Below are 22,989 nucleotides of genomic sequence, written 5' to 3' on the forward strand. Positions count from 1 at the left end.
CTCAGATGCTGCCTGACCTGCTGTGCTTTTCCAGCCTGATCTCCAACATCCGCAGTCCTCACTTTCTCCTCCAAGCAGCTAGTGGGGCAGGATCATAGGACACAGAATTTATAGTAAAAGATCAAAGGGTCATGCAACTGAAATGATGTATTGAACAAACCTGGATTACTGTTAGGTCTTTAATCACATAGAATGGGTTTAGGGTTTCTATTCACTAATATATAAATCTCAGATCTCAGACACATTCCAGAGATAATTCAAGGTTTTATTAAAAAAATGTGACACCTCAGCTCAGAAAATGCATTAAAGGTGTGAGGTTAGAGTCTGTCTGTATTCCAACTTTGAGTCAGACTGGTTATATTTCCAAAGTAGGAATTTATAAAATGTGACATGGACTGACTGCGTACAAACTGTGGGCTTTTTGAACAAAAAAGAATGTATCTGCAAATGTAAATTCACCCACAAACTTAAATGTGTGTGCGCGTGTGTGTATGAAGGAGTGAGTGTGTAATGTGTGTGTGCGTGAGAGTGTGATGGAGTATATGCCTGTGAGAGGCAGTACGCGCGAGTGTGTGTGTTTGTGTGTGCGTCTGACAGAGAGCGTGTGTATGAGAGAGGGTCTGTGTGAATGTGATCATGTGTAAGTATGTGTGTGTGTACAGTGTAGTGGGGTCACCTGTAGTGTGACATGAACCCAAGATCCTGGTTGAGACCATCCTCAGTCTGTAGGCAGTCAGTCCATGTGACATTTGTCTGATGAATTCCGCCATGTCTGTCGCAAGACCAATAGGGTCTATTTTGGTGGTGGTGGGGTGGGGGTGGTGGGGGCAGAAATTGAGCCCTCGGCTGAGAACTTCAATCTCTTCCAGTTGAGGGGAGTGGTCTGACAAGTCGACGATTGATTTCCCCGTGGTGGTACTGTTTTCAATTGTGGTGCCAGGGGAAGCTTGGCTATTACTGGTGGTGATGCCAAGTTTCTCCAGTTTCGTGTTCTTGGTGTGCATGTAGGTGGTGTAGTATGGATTCTATCTCAATTTCAAAGTTATGGTGCATGCTGTTGAGTTTGTACGAGATGATTGAGGAGTTTGCAAGAGGTGTGATGGGGAAGTCTCTTAGCATAGTCTGTGTTGCAGGTCAACTTCAGTGAGTTTGTAACCTGTCGTGCTTTTGAGATCTTTCACGGTTTCTTGTTACATTTTATAATTTCCTACTCTGGAAATAGAACTGCTCTGATTCAAGGTTGGAATACAGACAGACTCTAACCTCGCATCTTTAATGCATTGTCTTTTTTTTATATAAAACCTTAAGTTATCTTGGGAATATAAGTAGAAAGAAGTTCTGGGATTTACATATTAATGAATTGAAACCTGGAACCCATTCTTAGTGATTAAAGATTTAACAGCAAAATAGGTTTGTTCAATACATCTCATCAGTTGTATGACACTTTGATCTTTTGCTATAAATTCTGTATCATAGAGTCATAGAGATGTACAGCATGGAAACAGACCCTTCGGTTCAACTTGTCCACGCTGATCAAATATCCCAACCCAATCTAGTCCCACTTGGCAGCACTCGGCCCATATCCCTCCAAACTGTTTGTATTCATATACCCATCTATTTAAATGTTGCAATTGTACCAGACTCCACCACTTCCTCTGGCAGCTCATTCCATGCACACACCACTCTCTATATGAATAAGTTGCCCCAAGGTCTCTCTTATATCTTTCCTAACTCACCCTAAATCTATGCCATCTAGTTCTAGACTCCCCCACCCCAGGGAAAAGACTTTGTCTATTTATCCTATCCATGCCCCTTAAGATTTTGTAAACCTGCTCCATTAGCTGCCAGACTAAGGAGCAGTGCAAAAGCTTGTACTTCCAAATAAAACTATTGGACAATAACCTAGTGTTGTGTGATTTTTAACTTTCTCTATTTACAAAAGTACATTTCAACTAGCCAAACTGTTAAATCATCTATCTCTGGTTTAGGGAGAACAGTATAATTCTCCATTGCTACTTTAAAAGTTTCATTTAAATTATGTTAATTATCATTTTTTAAAAATAATTTTTTTTGACAATTCCTTGATTGTTTTAAGTAACTTTCCCTAGTGAGTATAAATAATGCTGAACTCCTCTTTCACAAGCGCAATGGGTTCCTTCACTGCATAGATCTCTGCGGTCTGCATGCTGTAAGAACTAAGAACAAAATGACACTCATCAAGAGCAGAGAGAAAGTCAGCAGTCATTAAAAGGAGCACTTTGAATATTCTCTTAGCAGAGACTCTGTCCTTGAAATAAGCACCCTTGACCACATCCATGCTACCTGCTATCACCTCAGCACAATACCAACCTGATTTGAGGTTGAGAAGGCTGTCCAACAGCTGGAACACTCTTGCTATGAATGCATTAACACATCTGAAAGTGGGAGAATGTGCCAATGGATTCCCAAGATGTCATAATTAAGAACCAGAGTTAAACTAGTCAGAATTGGGGTGGGCGCGGACCTATGACCAGCTCCACAGTTGTTTGTTCTCTTCTTACAATATAGTTCTTGGACTTTTGAATTTAATAAAGAACAATATCTCACAGATACAGAACTTTGCTCAACCACAAACTTATTAAAATAAATCTCCTCATATCATGACGTAAGACATCTTAAATTGGTCTAAATGACACAACACCTTGATTGGGTGGCTCCCACCCAAAACATAAGACATCACAATGTATTACAAAATAATATTTTAACAAAACCTTAAGTTTTTACCCAAACCTACTTAATTCAGGCCTAAACCTGAATTAAACTGGTTCTTATTCATACATTACCTTAGTCTTTCAGCAGTACTACACCTCAGATTTGGCTGATAACTTAAAATCCTCCACACGGTTGATCCTTCCAGTGGCTCATCCAAATGTAATGTTTTCTGTTCCTGACCCTTTGTAACTGAAGATCTCTCTAAACCAAAAACACTGTAACACTTAGAGTCCCCAACTGGCCTCATCAGTCTGGTATTGATTGTAGGATTGAGTCAGACTGACTTTCCTGATGACGGGCTTTTGCCCAAAATGTCAATTCTCCTCTCCTCGGATGCTGCCTGATCTGCTGTGCTTTTCCAGCACCACACTCTTGACTCTAATCTTCAGCATCTACAGTCCTCACTTTTGCCTGACTGGTCCCAACTCTACTTCCATCTGCAGTAAATTATTTCAATTTCACTCCCTTTTATAGTGATTCATATCAAACATGTCACAACTGCATCAAACATTTTCATGTTGCTCAGGATGTCTGAGAGCTATTCCACATTGGTGTATTGCATACAAAGTCCAGCCAAGTATGGACTTTGAAACAATGCCATAATTTACCATGGAAAACCATTCCAAAACTATTCAACACTCTTTCTAAAAGGTTTTCATATGAAAAATCTGAGCAGCAGAAGACCAAAGACAACCCAGGGAGATCTACGAACAGAGGAGCATCGACACCCAAAGGTGACAGCCACTGTCTGGTTTTGAAAATTGATTTGCTATAAATTTAATAGGGGCTTTATTGGATCAATATATTGTTATCAAGTGGGAGGTAGATAACAAGTCCTTAAGACAAAGCAGGCTTAGAATTGTAAATAGTTGTTGCTTAATGTTCACTTTAAGAGTTAAAGAATAAAGTTGTTATTTTTTTCTTTAAACAGTGGAATTTAGGTAGTTCTCTGTCACTCATACTTTAATAGATTTAATAGAGGTAAGTTTTTCTGTTGGTTTGGTTTAATTAGCACAATGGTTTATCGCCGTGTCGTAACACAATGGATTCAGCAACTCGCCAAAAAAAAAAGACCTATTGTCTGTCTCTCACAACAACTTGCTGATACTCAACCAACAGGAATTATAGAATTGCTCGGTGTGCATTCAAATCTATCTCAAACTCTACCTGCGGGGAGAATTCAGGTTTCGCTACCATTGGTTACATGGCAATGACCAGGAGATCCAGGCGCTCCTGAATTGAAAGATATTCCTGAAATGAAAGCGCCATCAAATCTCCAAGGAAATAAAGCCATTCTAGAAAGAAATACAGGCCATGGTCCAACCAAAAAAAATCTAAAGAACAGATGGTGGGTGGAAAGAGCGTGGGAAATATGTTTCAGTGCGATGAAAACCATCATTGGCATGAATACATGATGACATCTGTATATGGGAGAATATGCCAGTGAATTTCCAACATGTCATAATTATGACCATTTTCAAAAAAGATAAACCTGATTATGGTAACTGCAGAGGGGTCACTCTGCCATCTCCCTGTTACTGAACAGCTTCTATTATGACGAGGATTCTGTCCATCAAAATGATTATCACATCAAGCCAAATCCAATAAAATGCAGAGGGCAGCAGTAACCTCTACACATGGCCATCTTCAACTTCACAAAGTCCTTTCACTCTCTCAACCAGGAGTAGTTGTGGAGATTCTCCTCAAATTAGGATGCCTGCAGAGAAACTTGTGACCATCTTCAACTTGCTGTGCAGTATATGCAAGCTGTGATTCTTGCTAAATGATTAACCGCAGATCCAAAGTGCAGTGGTTCAATTAAGGCTGTGTCATCCCATCAATGCTCTTCTTCAACTTTCTCACTGCAACACTCCAACCCATATGAGCTTCTCTACAGAAGGGAAACTAAAGAGCCTGCATTTCCTCCAGTCCTGAAATCACCCTAACCACTGTATTCAAGATGGAGAAAGTGAGGACTACAGATGCTGGAGATCAGAGCTGAAAAATGTGTTGCTGGAAAAGCGCAGCAGGTCAGGCAGCATCAAAGGAGCAGGAGAATTGACGTTTCGGACATAAGCCCTTCTTCAGAAGCACAATGCGCTTTTCCAGCAACTGTATTCAAGATGCAAATTACAGATGATGCTTGGAGGGTTTAGGCTAAACACCCTTTAAGCTTGGTCCCACCACACGACACTGACCCCTAACTAACAAGATCCAGTGAGCCACTGGACAGTATAGATTACTTTTTATTACTATGCGGTTGACATTGATAATGAAATTCAACTTTGCGTCCAGTGTGCCTGCACTGCATTTGCCTTTTGGAAGAACAGAGTTTTGATGACAAAGATCTCAAACTTGGCGACGAGCTCATGGTCAACAAGGGCAATAGTGCTATTTCTCCTTCGGTATATGTTGAAAACATGGACAATATGCAGCAAATATCTCAAATCCCTTTTAAAAAAATCTCACTAGTAATGCTTTTCAAAACTCCTGCAAATCCACTGGCAGGATAGGTGCTCTAATGTCAGGATGCCCTCACAGGCCAAAATCTCCAGAATTCAAAGTCTGTTTTTTATCATTCAGCTGCATTGGGAATGCCACATCAACATGCTTGTCAAAAGTTCTATAACAGTTCTATTGCGTAAAGTGAATTTAAATTGTGCTTTGCTCTGCGGGTCTGCTATTGATTTAGTGGTGCCCAAATTACCTATTAATAAGGTTGATCTTATCTCAGAGAATGATCTAACTGGAGACTAACGTCCAGCCTTCAGATAGTTCCATGTCATCCATTGAAGTGGATAAGAAGAATGTAGCATCCAGATCAGTGGACTTGAGTCAGTACACAAAGCTTCCAAAAGCTCTACTTTGAGCTTTGTCATGGCACACGGTTACTGGAACGCAAAGGTTTCAAGGACATCCTTCAAATCTCCCTGAAAAAATGTAATATCTCCATTACCTGTTTCCCAAGACTATCCAAATTGGAGAAGAAACATTTGCACAGGTTCCAAACATCTCCAACTGGCCCAAGTGGAAACCGAATACAAACAGGAGTGGAGCATGCAAAGACCAGAGCATCTCACCCAGCATCCTTGTCGAAGCCAGCTACCCAACTTGTGGTAGTGTGTATGCATCCCAGCATCAACCTTATTTAGTCACCTCAAGACCTATAATCCCAAAAGCAAAAGAAAGTCAACCTCAGTCTCAAGGGACTGCTTGAGAACAATCCTTTTGTAATCAGACTTAGGCTTTAGAACCTTTTCAGTTTCAGATGTTGAGTTTTTGATTTTTTGAGCACTCAACCAATTGTCCTTTACATCAGGGTCAGAGACAAGTATACGTTCTTCCAAGGTCATTGATCAGGCTTATGTATTCCTCTTTATATCCACTTAATTGGATGCGATGGAAATATCTGCCGGCACTTCCAGTTAGATCATTCTTGGAGATAAGGTCAGCGTCATTAATAAGCAATTAGGACACCATACTACAATAACATATCGACAGACTAAGACGCAGTTTAAATTCACTGTATATAAGAACAGGTACACTCTCTCCAGCAATACACTTCAACCATAAACTGTTATTTGGTGAACTTCCTAGAAATAAGTTCACACCTTTTGCCAACCCTTTGTCTTTTTGGCCCTTTTATCAAAAAAAAACTGGAATTATTTCACCCTCATATATAAATCTCCTTTATCTTTTTGATCAACTTTTAATCTTTCTAATTTATACCCAACATAAATACATTAGATGGCTATTGGTTTGTTAAAAGCCTAGGATTTTCTGAAACCACACTAGACGCTCCTACAGATGACATATTAATGTCCTTGAATCATTTTATCTTCCACACTGTTTCTTTACTATTATAAAGAACATTTACCTTTTCATTTCTGTCACATCACACCTCCCCACCATCCCCACCCACACATGTGCCCGTGCAGTGCGCACACACACAATTATTAGTCTTCACTCAAAGATGTCTTATTCATGTACCTGTCCAGATGTCTGTTAAATGTTGTAATTGTACCCATTCCACCACCTCTTTGGCAACTCATTCCATATTTGCACCACCCTCTGCGTGAAAAAGTTGCCCCTCAAGTCCCTTTTAAATCTTTCCTCTCTCACATTAAACCTATGCCCTCTAGTTTTGAACTCCCTACCCTGGGAAAAACAAACATTGGCTATTCACCTTATCTATGCCTGTCACAATTTCATAAACCTCTAAAGATCAATCCTCATCCTCCAAACTATTCAGCCTCTCCCTGTAGCTCAAACCCTCAACTCCCGGCAACATTCTTGTAAATCTTTTCTGAATCCTTTCAAGTTTAACAAAGCCTTCCTACAGCAGGGCAACCAGTATTGAACACAGTACTCTAAAATTGGCCTCAACAATGTCCTCTACAGCCAAAATATGACGTGCTAGATCCTATAATTAATGTACTGATCAATGAAGCCAAAGAGGAATTGTCTTTTTCAAGCAATGCTTCAGCAAGAGACATAGCCATTTTAATTTTTCAGTAAATACAGCAAAGGTCACTAAAATCTTGTTTAATTAAACTGTGCCCAAACACAATGTATTCATCTCAGCTTGTGGATTCAAAATTTCACAAGAAACCCCATTTATTATGATCCCTGTAGAGATTGTGAATGTTTAGGAATACAGTTGAACTGCAGTTAATAGCTGAAAAGTATGACAAAATAAAATTTGATATTTTGTTAAAATTCAGACTGAATTCAGACTAAATTCAGACTGAAATCACCACTAAACAGTATTTTTGTAGACAACTGATATCTTAAATAGAAAAGACAGTTTACCACTTTTAACACAACCCAAAAACCTATTTCACAAGATGCTTTATATTAGAAAACTCAAATCCATTTCAAAATTATCTTTGCTCCTAAAAGTTTGCTCCAATGCTTGTCCTTTCCCAGCCTGGTAACATTTAATCCCAGAACTGTCTTTCACATTCATGCCTTTTTTCCAGAGATTCTGCATCTAATGCAAGCGAGGGAAATCTCTCAGCCTTACTTCAAACCCTCATAAATTTAGTCTTTTCAATCTGAACTTGAGCTCCCTATTACATTCATGTGAACCACAGAGAATTTCAGCGTCTAGCTGCTCCATCTCAAATCCTGTCAGATTGTCTATGTCTTCAAGTTTTCTTGGATATCTTAGAAATCCTCCATCTTTCAAAGCCCATATCTATGAATTACATGCATCTTATGTTCAAGTGGAAATATGGACGAGTTAACGTTAAGACCCCAACTCTGTTTAATGTTTGAAATAGCTTGATAGTTTAAAGCATAACTGTGTACAATCTATATTTCCTGGAACACCGAAGACTGTAATCGAAATCACAATAAACACATGCTGTTACTACTGTCTCCAATGGTAAACATTTTACATTTGCTTTCCAGCAAACAACTCAGGTGTATTTTTAATTCTTAATAGCCACATCTAATGCAAGCGAGGGAAATCTTGTTAGGTAGACCTCAGAACATGTTACTGGGCTCTTACTAAAAGGTCAGTAATTGATTGCTGGTTGATATCATGCTGTTTTTCTTGAACAGGTTAAATACGTAGCAAATGCTATCTAAGTTTTAGTATTTCTGAACAATCATCCACCTAGATACCTGCTTCATGCAGGGTAATGCAGAGTTGGGATTATCGTACCAATTTCATGCTTATACAATTACAAATACTTGCCTACTTAGCTGTCAAGGGTCACACTGAGGCACTTCTGTGGATTTTAAACTTTACCTTAGAATCTACCTTCCTCAACCTTACTGTCACTGGAGCTCATCTGAGTTCTTTTGTTACCTTGGATAAATTGCATCTATATAAAGGCCTTTCATAACTTCAGGCTTGCTCAAAGCACTTTGTAGTCAATGAACTATGTTCCTAGTGCTCTCAGTCATAATGTGGAAATGTGGCAACCTATTTGCACAACGTAAGGTCCAGCAACAAGAAGGGACATATGACAGGTTAACCTGCATGTGATATTGAGGTGAAAGATAAATATTGGCCAAAACATCAAAGAACTCCTGTGCTATTCAATTAATATAATAGGTTGAAAAACATGCCCTATGATTTAATATGTGTGTTTTTATGCAAGTTGCAAATAAGAATAACATGTCACAGGGCTAATAATTATGTTTTTATTGAGATATTTTGCTGCCCATCATGATGCTTATTGCTTATTCTCTTTGAAAGACAGAAAGCATCATTTGTTTGTTCAGACCAAAGTAAAAAAATCAATTTATTTCTGTGATTTTTGATGGTCAACGAGCAAAACATGTGCAGATAATTCACAATGCCACAGCTGATATATACTACTGATTCCAAAATCAAATTTGACATCTTCCAGACTTCTCAGAACTTCCTGACTGAGCTTTTGAAAATTGCAAGTACAGTCACATTGTCACAACATGAAGAAAAATTATTGATGCAAAAGCTTGTGAACTGGTCACATTGGAAAGTACCCATCTATTAAAGTATACCATCCCTCTAGGTCTCACGCAATAATATCAAAGGCTTACTTGCCCCAAGTAAGTTATTAATTAGGTTTGGAGTTCAGGTTGAAGAACGAGAAGAATACACTTCCAGTTTCATAGTGGGATTTTACTGTTTTTGACAACTACCTTGATATTCAAATAGCTCTTACCTAAAATCTCAAAATCATGAAATATGATCAGTTGCAACTGATTTAGAAGTACAGTCCTTCAACATCACTGTGGTGAAAAGTCACTTTTTGAAGCTAAACAACATTTATGACAGATTTCTTTTTGTCTTCCAGTTCCACCTTAATGGCCATTCAGCTCCTTGAGCCTGTTCCAAAACCATTCAATGAGATCTTGGTTACTCTGTGGTCTAACTGCATATGCCTGCCTTGGGCCTGTATCCCTTAAAAAAAAACTATCTCAGATTTAAAATTAACAACTGATCTAGCATCCACTGTCATATATGGAAGGGAATTCCAAACATGTGCTTCCTAACATCTCTTCTGGACTACCTGGCCATAACTTTCAGACTATGCTCCCTCGTTCTAGAATCCCCAACCAGTGAAAATAGTTCTCTTTACCTCCCTTTCTTTTCCCGTTCATATATTGAAGATTTTTGATCAGATCACCCTTAACCTTATCAATTCTAGAGAACTGTTTCCAGAAAATATATATTATGGCCTGAAGACATGACAAGACTATCACAGCTGTCTTCCATTAAACCATTAGTACTGGCGCTTATTGCAAGGGTTTCATTCTACAATAGAATCTGAGTAAGCAGACCTTTTGCATTTTATTGTCCTGCAACCAAATAAAACAAGAGGAATTACTTGCAAATTCTGTGTGAAGGGTGGAAGAAAAGTAGTAAGATAAAAGAATGAGAACAATCGATGAGAGTAAAAGAGGGAATATATGAATGGAACTAAGTCAAATGAATCCAAGTCCAAGATTAACTCAATGACATGAAGGGATATGGAGATGGATAGCCAGCCGTGATCTAGAATGGCAGACCAAGCTTGAAGAATAGGAGGCGGCCAGTGAGGTCCTACCTTCTATGCTTCTGCTGCCCGTGTCCTTCTGGGTAATAAAGATTGCAGGTTTGGAAGGTGATGTTAGAGGAGCCTTGGTGAGTTACTGCAGTGCATATTCTGGTGGCACACACTGCTGCCAATGCGCATTACTACTGAAGGGACTGAACGTGGCAAGTTGTGGATAGAGTGCCGATCAAATGGGCTGCTTTGTCTTGGATGTGTCATATTTCTTGAAAGTTGTTGAAGTTGCACCCATCCAGTCAAGTGAAGCATATTACATTATATTCCTGGCTTGTTTTGTAGATGAGTGGCAGGCATGGGGAAACAGGAGGTAATTACTGGTGCAGTTAACTAAACACTAATGCAAAATCAAAATACTGCAAATGCTGGAGAACTAAAATAAGAAAAAATGCTGTAAATATTCAGCAAGTCAGGCAGCATCTGTAGAAAGAAAAAAAATTAAATGATTCAGACCTATGGTCTTTCATCAAAACTTAGAAATGTTGCAGGTGTAATAGACAATAGGTGCAGGAGTAGGCCATTCTGCCCTTCGAGCCAGCACCACCATTCATTATGGTCATGGCTGATCATCCTCAATCAGTATCCTGTTCCTGCCTTATTGCTATAACCCTTGATTTCACTATCCTTAAGAGCTCTATCCAACTCTTTCTTGAAAGTATCCAGAGACTTGGCCTCCACAGCCTTCTGGGGCAGAACATTCCATAATAGGTCTGGAAAAAATGAAAGGAGGGAGGGTGGGAAAAAGAAAGGAAGGTCAATTCAACATTGAATAGCATGTTACAAGGGCAAAGGGAATGAAACAACAAAGATTGCCAAGAACTGTGAATGTCAGAATTATGAAGAACATCTATCTGAACACATGAAATAAGAGAAAACAACCAAGTAAAACCAAAACCAAATCTGAAAAGGAAACAAAATCAGGTCGGAGATTACAATTTGAAACATTTGAATTGATCATGAGTGAATCACATTCACAAAGAATGGAATTTCAATTGGGATCCAAATAGAATAATTTGGAACCAGAAACAGTTGAAATAGAGGTAATGTGAGATTTGGCATTCCTGCTCTAGTATTCCATGAGGCTGTAAATTAAGACCACACAGAGGATATTCATGTTAGACTGGAGGCCTGTGACCAGTGGAATGCCACAAGGATCGGTGCTGGGTCCTCTACTTTTTGTCAGTTACATAAATGATTTGGATGCGAGCATAAGAGTAAGTTTGCAGATGACACCAAAATTGGAGGTGTAGTGGACAGCGAAGAGGGTTACCTCAGATTACAACAGGATCTGGACCAGATGGGCCAATGGGCTGAGAAGTGGCAGATGGAGTTTAATTCAGATAAATGTGACAAACTGCATTTTGGGAAAGCAAATCTTAGCAGGACTTATACATTTAATGGTAAGGCCCTAAGGAGTGTTGCTGAACAAAGAGACCTTGGAGTGCAGGTTCATAGCTCCTTGAAAGTGGAGTCTCAGGTAGATAGGATAGTGAAGAAGGCGTTTGGTATGCTTTCCTTTATTGGTCAGAGTATTGAGTACAGGAGTTGGGAGGTCATGTTGCGGCTGTACAGGACACTGGTTAGGCCACTGTTGGAATATTGCGTGCAATTCTGGTCTCCTTCCAACGGAAAGTTGTTGTGAAACTTGAAAAGGTTCAGAAAAGATTTATAAGGATGTTGCCAGGGTTGGAGGATCTGAGCTACAGGGAGCGGCTGAACAGGCTGGGATTTTTTTCCCTGGAGCTTCAGAGGCTGAGGGGTGACCTTATAGAGGTTTACAAAATTATGAGGGGCATGGATAGGATAAATAGGCAAAGTCTTTTCCCTGGGGTCAGGGAGTCCAGAACTAGAGGGTATAGGTTTAGGTTGAGAGGGGAAATATATAAAAGAGACCTAAGGGGCAACTTTTTCACACAGAGGGTGGTACGTGTATGGAATGAGCTGCCAGAGGATGTGGTGGAGACTGGTACAATTGCAACATTTAAGAGGCATTTGGATGGGTATATGAATAGGAAGGGTTTAGAGGGATATGGGCCGGGTGCTGGCAGGTGGGACTAGATTGGGTTGGAATATCTGGTCAGCATGGACGGGTTGAACCAAACGGTCTGTTTCCATGCTGTACATCTCTATGACTCTAAACTGTACCAGCTTGTTGCATCATGTTTTACTTTGGTCCAGATGGGCACTTAATGCAGGGTAATGCAAATTTTGTAGGGGCAATGCAAACAAATAAATAAGAAATGAGGAACTGATGTGTGGAGCCAGTATATTACGGTATTAGAAACATAGCAGCCTATTTGCCTCATCATGTGCATGCAGACTCACAGCTATGTTCCACTTCCAATATCCAAGTAATGTTTACCAACTAGGGATCATGGAAACCACTTGTAACCAAAGAAATGACATCCTGTGCCCTCTACACTTTGAAAGCAGCCAAATAGTTCTGGATGTTTCGAGGTGTGGATCTAGAGGCCTACCTGTAGCATGAGCAGCAGCGGAATTACTTCATGATATACAAGATGAAGACATAGTAAAGAATGATGAACCTGGGCTATCTACAAAGAAATTTTAAATGTACAACTTCCACGCAGAATTGGAAAATAAATTTCTCTCCATGATAAGGGTGTTTGCCTTATATATAACCAATGTATATTGATCAGAAAAAAGTGGAATTTGGAATAATACCACACAATGATGCACAGTAAATTCAGGGATCATTTTCCTTTGAACAGCACGCTTTGGACAAAGAAAGTTGATGAGTTGTAGTGTGTTCTGAAAGCTCATATCATTTTTTTTCGCTAAATTAGGGGCAAAAATGAGGCCTGCAAAACACAAAAAAATCATTCCCAGGTGATTTAGTAATTAAAGAAGCAATAATGTGGCTGCAGACTCTTTAATTAAAGACAACAACAAATAATAAGTAATGAAATAATAACTGGAATCCAGAGCATGTCACTTGGTGTTTCCACTGTAGCAGGATGAGTGGAAATCTTTGTCCAAAGACTCTTTCACCAACTGCAGGAGGACCTGAAGGACTGAATGCTTCTCACTGTGGCTCAATAAATCCAGCGACATGACCAACATAGCCCAGATCGTTTTTGTACACATGTTTTTGAAGCACATAACCTCATAGAGTCATAGGGATGTACAGCATGGAAACAGATCCTTCGGTCCAACTTGTCCATGCTGACCAGACATCCCAACCCAATCTAGTCCCACCTGCCAGCACCCGGCCCATATCGCTCCAAACCCTTCCTTTTCATATACCCATCCAGATGCCTTTTAAGTGTTGCAATTGCACTAGCCTCCACCACTTTATCTGGCAGCTCATTCCATACACATACCACCCTCTGAATGAAAACGTTGCCCCTTAGGTCTCCTTTATATCGTTCCCCTCTCACCCTAAATCTATGCCCTCTAGTTCTGAACTCCCCCAAACAAATGAAATGACTTTGTCTATTTAAATTATCCATGCCCCTCATGATTTTATAAACCTCAATGAGGTCACCCCTCAGCCTCCTATGCTCCAGAGAAAATAGCCCCAGCCTTTTCAACCTCTCCCTATAGCTCAAATCCTCCAACCCTGGCAGCGTCCTTGTAAATCATTTCTGAACCCTTTCAAGTTTCACGACATCCTTCCGATAGGAAGGAAACCAGAATTGCACGCAATATTCCAACAGTGGCCTAACCAATGTCCTGTACAGCCGCAATATGACCTTGCAACATTTTCTCACCATTTTGCCCCTTAAAGAGAGAACAAGGGGTGGAGACATCTACAATGAATTCAAAAGGTATGTGCTTGAGAAAAAAAATCCCAATCGAGAAACTGTTTTCCATTACAATCAATTGGCACAAATGTGGACTTTGTTACATTTTAAAGAAATTAACCTGATTTCTCCTTTTTTCCTCAATTACCACTATATAATCCACCAGCAATCATTAGCAAGTAAAGTTATGGACTTTTGTCATGTAATGAAAGTTGTTGTTGTGATTGTAAACTTGATTCAAGCAAAAGCCCTTCGGTACAACTTATTTAAATTTTTATTCAATGCACTCTGTGCTGCCTGTGTGAACTATTCCTCGTGAGGTGTCAAATTGAGAGAACATCCTGCAAAGATTTTTAGACCTAATACCTGAAAAGTCATTTTCCTAAATAAAGTGAATGCTGAACAATCAAACAACGTGTGGTTCCTTGACTTCAGATTACTTCCAGACATAACATTCAAAACTGAATAACCTAAACTGTGAACTGCAGAGAAAGAACAAAGACATTGCACACATGATTAGTGCCTGAATGCATTCAAACTGAAGCTACCCTGTGTTCCTCCTGTTAGAAATGGGGTAAAGTGTTGTTTTTGCAGATATAGAAAAAGCATACAGAAAAGGGGTACAGCAAGAGAACTATTAACCCTGCAGGTATTTAGGGACTTTTCAGTGTATAATTGTGGTTAATTAAATACGAACTTTGGTGTGTAATTACTATAACAAAAAGTTCTTTTTGTAAAATTATGCTTTCAGCAAAAAGCTGAGATAACCGAAACGCTTGAGCTATACAAAATGACACAAGTTAATGAAATGTCCGAGGATGGAATGTACCAGCAGAATTGATACAAAATGTTAAACCAGATCTAGATGTACTGTCGACAAAATAAATGTATGTGTCAGCACTTACAGAAAGGAAGGTTGCCAACCTGGGGAAGGGGGAAGTAATAAGGGTGGAGCACAGCTGGGCAGTGGTCTGGCACAGTAAGAGAGATTGGGTAATTAGGAGTCTGGAGAGATGACCTCACTCGGCTCAAAGGGTATAACTGTACACTAACCTAAGTTCTAATTTGCTGATTTGCTTATGCAACTGAAGCCCTTACTTGCAAGTTCGTAATAAATTGTCGTTTCCAATTTTGGTGGTCTCGTCTAAATTTATTGAATTTTGTTTCTAACAGATTTGAGAGCTCATTCCAGGATCCCAAGCTCCAGTCGTTCGACATTCTTGGAGAAACGGAGAAGATGCACCTCGCTGATTTCGGCGATCTCTAGTTTCCCCTTGTTGCTGAGGCGGCTTTGGGCGAGCGTGATCTGGACTGGGAGACCCTGGAAACAAGACGGACAGACGTGGCGGGTTCAGTCGGGTGACTCTTGTGTGCACAAGACCCGGGTAAGAAAGGTCTTAAAATATTTATCCAGGCGACCAGGGTAGGTAGTGGTATTTGCTGCCATTCGGATATATCCGGGGAACCGGGGTGCTGGTGACTGGAATAGGCTAATCCAGTCAGCCGGGGTGGGTAGCCATTGATACTGTTGCCAGGTGGATGTATCCGGGTGGCTGGCAGCGGTAGTTGCTGCCAGTTGGATATATCCGGGGATCTGGGGAACCGGGGTTCCAGTCGACTGGGGTTGGTAGCAGTAGTTGCTGCCAGGTGGATACATCCGGGAGACCGGCAGTGGTATTTGCTGCCAGGTGGATGTCTCCATATATCCAGTGCCAGTTGGATATATCTGGGGATCCGGGCGACCGGGTAAGGCGAACCCGATCAACTAGGGTGGGTAGCAGTTGTCACGGTTGCCAGGTGGATATATCCGGGGTATTGCCGCAGGATAAGGGCGCGCGAATTCGACCAGGTAACTCTTGTGCACAGACCAAGGTAAGAAAAGGGACCTTTAAGTATCGCCTTGGTGGTCGGGAACGTACGAGAAGTACGGGCGTATGAGAAGTATGGGAAATTGGCAACTCTTAAAAGTGTTTAATTGGCTAAGATTAATCTGATGAGTAAGGTGTCTACTTGATTCGATCACCCAGACTTTTTAGACCGGTTGTTAAGAGGGGAAATCCCCCACGCGAAGGTCAGGAGCCTGAAGTGGGTGTGGAAGAAGGTGACACCAGACCTCAGTAAGGTTAACTAAGTTACAAAGAAACGGCCGATCATAGAAATGGGGAATAAAAATAGTGATTTAAGTTTAGAAGGGGACATGAGAGGGATGTCCGAGGACCACTTCCCAATGGACAGTCCTTTAGGAAAAATGTTAAGAGATTGGAAGTACAATCCTCGGACGTGAGGAAAGGATAAAAAACAAATGATAAAATGCCAATGAAAAACAGCCTTACAGTCAGGAGGAATCAGATTATGCTTCGTGTCAGAAGGGTTAGTAGCTGAAGGGCTACTGAGGGTGCACTTCGTAACTAATTTATGGCCAGATGCCCAGAAAAATATTCAAAAGCTAGAGGAGTTGTTGCGGGAAACTCAAAGTGTCTGTGAGACATGGTGTCTGTGTGTGTGTGTGTGTGTGTGTGTGTGTGAGAGAGAGAGAGAAAAGAGCTGTACAGCTAGTAGAAAGTTTAACCCTTTGTGATTCAGTGTGAATGCACATTTGTTTGTTGGTGATTGAATGTCCCCTGGAGCTTGAGATCCGGGACTGTTTTGAATCTGATTTCTATTATAGAAATTTTAACATGATTTCTTTTAAGGTTAAGGATTTTGCAAGATTATGAAATAAAATGTTCTTTTTACAGGTCATAACTGCCTTACTATCAGCTTCTAACTAATCTTTTTTATCCTTACATAAAAGCGATTTATGGAGGACAGTTGAAGTTTTAACTTGAATAGACAAATCCTTTTAAGGCAGCTCTGGTTATTTCACGACCTATGGCATTGTAATTGAGCAATGACTGGTCAGGACTACTTGGGAGGACTAGTTTTGGATTTGAATCAGGGGACTGGAACCGGGTGATTGTGGTGGATTTCAGAGTTGAGAACTGTGTGCATTTTGCATTTTGAATATTAAACACTGAATAAATGAATTTATAATACATAAATATATATTTACAAGTAAGATTCCAAAATGTATAGTTAGGAACAGGCTTTAAAGAAAAGCAAGAATAAATTGATAAATTGTATTTAAGATTACAGGGAGCAAGAAATATTGCAATATTTCTTTAAAAGAATCAAGGTCTAAACAAAACATTGGGTGATGAGGAATGGCCATTAGGTTGCCCTAAAGCTGTTCAGTTGGTTAAATCGGCTCAGCAATTGATCTGGCAACGTAACATGAGAAGCAGAAACAGAAGGCAAAAATAATGATAAGCCACGGTTAATGAGGTAATAAAGAAAAGGACAAAACTAAAATGATAAGGAAACCGGAATGGTGGCGGGCAGCATGTTGAAAATAAAGTGAGGAGAAAGGATCGGGGAGGAGATGTTAAGGGGTCTGGTACACAGGAACAAGGATCAAAGTGGAAATCCCCACAGGTGGGATGTTATTACTGTGGAAAGACAGGTTACTTTAAGGGAGAGTATCCAGATCCGAAAAAGGAAGTAAAGGCAGTGCCGTTTCTGAACCTTGATGAAAAATAGTGGTGTCAGGAGTTCCTGACCCTGGGGACCCACCAGAAACCCTTTATAAATTTAAAGGTGGGACCTTACAAAGAGGACGTAGTTTTCCTAGTCAATACGGGGGCAGCAAGGTCATCCTTAAATTTTAAGCCCAAGGGAGTGGGAACGAAAAAAAAGTTAATTGGATTATGGCAACAGAGAGGCATGAAGAATCAGTTTTGCGTTCATGACGAGATATTGCCATCAAACTGGGGATTTAATTAACTGCAAAAGGTGCTATGGAATCTGTTGAGGTTCTTAAAAATGAACATGCTCGTGCAAAACAATTACAGAAACAGAATGAGAAGTCACAAGTGACTGGTAAACAAACAGAACTGCGCGATTACAGTTTTTAAAATGTTTTAATCGCTTGTTGTGTTTCCATCCTGAATTACATAATATAATTAATAATTAATATTTATAATAATTCAATTGTGTTAGCCTGAATCAATATTAATTGGCAGGATCCCTTCACACATTCTCAGTGACCTGTCATATTGATTCATGGTTAATTTAAAACATGACAGCATTAATTCATTGTTAATTAAAGAATGGAAAGCTACATTACTGGCCAGAGTGTGTGCAGGCATTGGTAGCAATAGCCTTATTGGTAGAGGAGAGTCGGAAACTTACTTTTAGGGGAGGCTTAGTGGTCAGAACCCCACATCAGGTACGGTCAGGAGAAGAAAGGGGCATGATTAGAAGAGCTGCTCTGAGGGAGTAAAAAAAGACATCTGGTGGGTGAGGGAGTGACACCAGCCACAAACAAATTCCCCAATGTGGACCCACGTTGGAATAGTATGGATGAACACGATAGAGGAAAAATGAGGGACTTTTGAGAAATGGTCATTTTGGGTATTAAAGAAGCAGCACCTAAATTTCAGAATTTTTTTAAAGCCTTTGAAGTAAGACAGGAAAAGGAGGAAGCCCCGTCAGCCTTTTTACAGAGATTAAAAGAAGCCACTAGAAAATATTCGGGAATGAATCCCGATGATCCGGTAGCACAGGGACTTTTAAAGGTCCAATTTGTGACTAAATCATGGCCGGACATACAAAAGAAATTACAGAAATTAGAAGGCTGGAGTGAAAAACAGATAGAAGATCTGTTTTATGAGACACATAAAGTGTGTGTGAAAAAGGAAGTGGAGAAACAAAAACAAAAAGCTAAAATAATGGTTGCAGCAGTTGAAGAAATTACAATGAGAAAGTTAGAATCAGAGAACGGAGGAGGACAAGAGAGACAGAGAGCAGATGGTAGGGGAAGGAAGCAACTGGCAGGATGTTATTATTGCGGAAAAACAGGACATTTTAAAAGACAATGTCCAAGGTTAGGATGACAAAGAGAAGTGGTATCATTGATGATTTTTGATGAAGATTAGGGGAGTCAGGGGTTCCCTCCTCCTGAGACCCACTGGGAACCCTTGATAAATTTAAAGGTGGGACCTGAAGGAGAGGAAACAGTGGTTTTAGTGGATACGAGAGCAGCACGATCAACCCTAAGCTTTAGACCTAGCGGTGTTAAATTAACTAACAAAGGTCTCAAGGTTTCTGGAGTAAAAGGCAAAGAATTCTTAAATCAGAATGCAGGACAATGGCTCACAGACTCTAGGATCTTGAAATATGAGGCAATCTTAATAGAACAGGATGACCTTGTGTTAGTCACAGACAGTTGCTTGAATCCAGCTGCATTTCTATGGCGGAGAAAGAGGGGTTGTCCCTGGCAATCCAGAACATGACTGCCTTTATATTACTGAATATTAGGCTAAAGTGCGAATGAACTTAAGAGACGTACTGTTGCATGCGAGAGCTTGGTTGTTTGTTGACGGGTCCTCCCGGATGATTGAGGGTAAAAAGCACAATGAATATACTGTAGTAGACGGGATTGAGGGAAGCATTATCGAGGCTGAAAGACTGCCTAACGGCTGATCAGAGTTCAATGATAAGTTTTTAAAGAACTATATTGTGGCGCTCGGTTCTTCTTTGTCTATTCTTAGGAGTAAAGGCCTGTTGGTACAGACACCGCCACTCAAGTTTGCAGTACATCGAATACAACCGGGTAATCGGGTCCTGATCAAGACCTGGAAAGATACCAAACTGCACCCGAGCTGGGAGGGAGCATTCCTAACCCTCCTAACTAGTGAAACAGCTATCTGGACTACTGAGAAAGGGTGGAGTCATCACACTCACGTTAAAGGTCCTGTGAACGCCGCATTGGCGGTGTTGCACGCTCATCCTACAGACAACCCTCTGAAGTTAAGCTGAGAAAGAAAGAATGAACTGAGACAAAAGACTCTTTTAACGTTTACTGATATATATATATTGTTATTGATTGTAAGGGCTGTGTGGACTCACCTCTCTCTGGCGCCTAAAAGATTAAGACAGATCGGCAGGACAGTAGACAGGGGTTAGAGATGGGCGGGTACTGGTATAGTATTGTAACGTTAGTAGTACTAACTATTCAAGGTGATGGGAAAAATCACTTTACTTCACTATGCCAAAATTATGCTGAACAAAAGGGACTTGCCGACTGTTGGGTCTGTGCAGAGGTCCCACACCATGGCGAATCTGGAATACCCACCGCGGTAATACCGTTCACTAAAAAAAAAAGTATACAATGTACAACAATTTGATGTGGGTTCAAATAATACAAAGTGGAGATTTGAAAGAAGCAAATATAGCTTTGTAGGATGGTTCCCAAGGCCAGCTCCGAAAAATCAGGGTGCTATTGATAGTCTTAGAATTTCCCCACCGAAAGGAGCAGTAAATACTACCTGTTTCTGTAATCAGAATGATGCTGCGCCTTTCCAACTAGAAAAATCATCTTGTGTCCACACCAGTCAAGCCACTGCCACGACCACTCCCCAAATATTAAACGGAACATATTGGGTATGCGGTCAGAAGGCCTATCCATTTATTCCCGGGGAAAAATACGTGCGTGTGATAAACACTTCCGCAAAACCAGAAAGGTTGGAGTGGCTGCTGTTAACTCGCTTATATAGTCCCTCACCTCCGAATAGAAAAGCATGAGCCCAACCTGGGAAAGGAGGGGGGGATAAGACGTAAGACCCGAGAGGTCTCTGATGAAGACCATCTACTGTGGACACTGCTCCCAAACTACGGCACTACAAGGGCAGGGGTGGAAATACAGAAACTGGCGGCCGCCCTTGAAAATTTAATTAATGGTACCGCCGGCGCAATGGGGGTAACTCAATCCCAAATATCGGCCATAACCACTGAAATGATTGCCACGAGACTAACAGCTTTACAAAATCAAATGACTTTAGACTATCTTTTGGCCGAAAAAAGGGGGAACTTGTGCTCTGATTGGTAAACAATGCTGCACCTTCATCCCGGACACCTCTTCCATAGTGGAAGATAAGTCGGAAATAATAAAGAAAAAGATAAACAATATAAGACAAATTGGAGATGAACTCCAAAAAGATGAAGGATGGGGATGGGAATGGGGTAACTGGAGATTGACCGGGTGGGGAAATTGGTTAGTGAATTTAGACATTTATGTGCTACTCATAATTGTAGGTTTACTGATCTGGTTTAATGTGTTAAAACGGATAATGACTAAGCTGGTAATGTCTTTGGGAGGACAACAACAACCAATAATGGTCATGACAATAGCACAAGCGCAAGAAAGAGAGAGTAACAGATTACTCCTAGAGTTTGAAAAAAGACAAACTTAGAAGGACAGAAATGACTAGATTGTGAACCTCTACACCATAGGGTGAAAACAGGGCAGAAAATAAGATTGCAAAAACAACAAATGGTTAAGAAAAGAAATGGAATTGTTAGAAATGGGGTAAAGTGTTGTTTTTGCAGATATAGAAAAAGCATACAGAAAAGGGGTACAGCAAGAGAACTATTAACCCTGCAGGTATTTAGGGACTTTTCAGTGTATAATTGTGGTTAATTAAATACGAACTTTGGTGTGTAATTACTATAACAAAAAGTTCTTTTTGTAAAATTATGCTTTCAGCAAAAAGCTGAGATAACCGAAACGCTTGAGCTATACAAAATGACACAAGTTAATGAAATGTCCGAGGATGGAATGTACCAGCAGAATTGATACAAAATGTTAAACCAGATCTAGATGTACTGTCGACAAAATAAATGTATGTGTCAGCACTTACAGAAAGGAAGGTTGCCAACCTGGGGAAGGGGGAAGTAATAAGGGTGGAGCACAGCTGGGCAGTGGTCTGGCACAGTAAGAGAGATTGGGTAATTAGGAGTCTGGAGAGATGACCTCACTCGGCTCAAAGGGTATAACTGTACACTAACCTAAGTTCTAATTTGCTCATTTGCTTATGCAACTGAAGCCCTTACTTGCAAGTTCGTAATAAATTGTCTTGTTTCCAGTTTTGGTGGTCTCGTCTAAATTGTATTGAACTTTGTTTCTAACACTCCCAATGTAAAAAGAACTTCCAGAATCTGAAGAAAATACCAGGAAAAATAATCAAAGACAAAGAAAAATGATTCCGTTCAGAAAACGTTTGTGCACATCTGGAGAAGTTAGCAAAGGACTTCAACAAGTGATTTCAGAAATTAAGTGTGATGGAACAAATCATCATATTTGCCTCAAATCCATCCTTCATGTAGATAATGGGTAGGCTACCAAATTCCCATCAGGCGTTTGTCTTATAAAGCAGTGACACTGATATGGAGATAATTATTATGCAAAAATGATGTTGAGCTGAAAGTCTGATCAAGGGACAATATTTTTGGGGACTAGTGGGACCCATAAACAGAGAAAAATAATACAAGTGTGTAATTATCCTGTGCTTTCAATGTGAAATCTTACATTGACTCAGTGTGACAGCATTCTCCCAAAGGAAGATAATCAAGTCCAAATATTATATGTGCCTCACAATACCTATGTGATGGACAGTATACTAACTGACAGTTTCAAACTAAAACCCAGACTTCAAGACACTGAAGGTAATGACAGATATATGCACTTGCAGGTGTCACACTGAGACTTGGTAAGTAGATGACAAAATGAGTAATTATTTATGTTTGGATAGATCCTGAGTTGTACTTAAATTCAAAAAGTGTATTTGAGCTTAAAAAAAGTTGGAGACCACTGATTTAAGATAAAGGGCAGGTTTGGAAGGGAACTAAGGACACCTTATTTCATTCAGAAAGTGGTGGGTATTTTGTTTGGAACTCAGTGCCTGAAAGGGTAGTAAAGGGGTAACCGTTACAATATTTAAAAAGTATTAAGATACAAGGCTATCGAACAAATGTTCAAAATGGGATTAAATAGATAAGTGTTTGGTGAGATGATAGTCTGAAGGGCTTACTTATGTGCTGTA

The 22,989-nt window shown here is 40.2% G+C and overlaps 1 protein-coding gene and 1 long non-coding RNA gene across 2 annotated transcripts in view; one reads left to right on the forward strand and one right to left on the reverse strand.

Moving 5' to 3' along the window:
* Window positions 1-22,989, reverse strand: part of LOC140479712 (kelch-like ECH-associated protein 1) — a 71,830-nt gene that overhangs the window by 48,368 nt on the left and 473 nt on the right. The gene's annotated exons all lie outside the window — the stretch shown is intronic.
* LOC140479713 (uncharacterized) lies at window positions 3,423-22,035 on the forward strand. The gene is made up of 3 exons (XR_011961101.1): window positions 3,423-3,485; window positions 15,242-15,453; window positions 19,660-22,035. It is a non-coding gene; the product is annotated as an uncharacterized lncRNA (long non-coding RNA).

The sequence above is a fragment of the Chiloscyllium punctatum genome, chromosome 7 (assembly GCF_047496795.1).
Source record: "Chiloscyllium punctatum isolate Juve2018m chromosome 7, sChiPun1.3, whole genome shotgun sequence".
NCBI classification, from domain to species: Eukaryota; Metazoa; Chordata; class Chondrichthyes; order Orectolobiformes; family Hemiscylliidae; genus Chiloscyllium; species Chiloscyllium punctatum.